The sequence below is a fragment of the Myotis davidii genome, unplaced genomic scaffold (genome assembly GCF_000327345.1).
Source record: "Myotis davidii unplaced genomic scaffold, ASM32734v1 scaffold342, whole genome shotgun sequence".
In the NCBI taxonomy this organism is placed as follows: Eukaryota; Metazoa; Chordata; class Mammalia; order Chiroptera; family Vespertilionidae; genus Myotis; species Myotis davidii.
Genome location: NW_006293523.1, coordinates 271,751 through 272,655, shown reverse-complemented (window position 1 = coordinate 272,655; position 905 = coordinate 271,751).

The following is a 905-nucleotide window of genomic DNA, read 5'->3' as shown; positions in this document are numbered from 1 at the left end:
AGCCATCAAGCCAGAGTTTAATAAACTTTTAATTTGAAATGAATTACCACATGTTGTGTTTGTTTACCCATTATTAAATCTCTTAGCAACATATCAGTGGCAGAAACAGCATACTGTATCACAGTCCTGATATATTAGAAAACAAACCCATCGGGGATATTAACTGCTAATAATATGTTTAGGAATCCTCCAAGAAAAATAAATAAATATAAGCAATGTAGCAGACATACATTCAAAGATATTTTATGTTTTATTTTTGTGTAAATTTATTCCAAATTGGAGCAAAACGTCCCTGCGCAGTCTTTCAATGTGAGGCATCAATCAATCCCTGAGCTCAGAGCAGAGCAAATTAAAATCAGCCTTTTCCAAAGCATTTTTCTAAAGCATAAAACATTCTTCCTCTCATGGTATGTAGTGTCCTCTTATTGAACATGTCAGTATTCATGTTTCTTGGGTGTTACCTATCTTCCATTTAGGGGAACTGGGATCTGCATTCTAGAAGCCAAGTTCACAGCACAGTGTAATAGGTTTGGAAGATATAGCCACAGTGCCCTGAGGAAAACTAGAAAACAAGAATGATCTGGTAAAAAATGGTCTAAAAGTAATTGACATAGTACTGGAAGTGCTAACTATAGCAATTAGACAAGAAGAAGAAATAAACGGCATCCAAATTGGAAAAGAAGACATAAAACTGTCATTTCTCACAGATGACATGATACTGTACATAGAAAACCCTAAAGACTCCATCAAAAAATTATTGGACTTAATAAATTAATTTGGCAATGTAGCAGGATACAAATATAACGCCCAGAAATCTATGGCATTTTAATATACCAGTAATTAACTCACAGAAATTGAAACTAAAATAAAATCCCATTTACCACTACAACAAAAAAATTAAGACA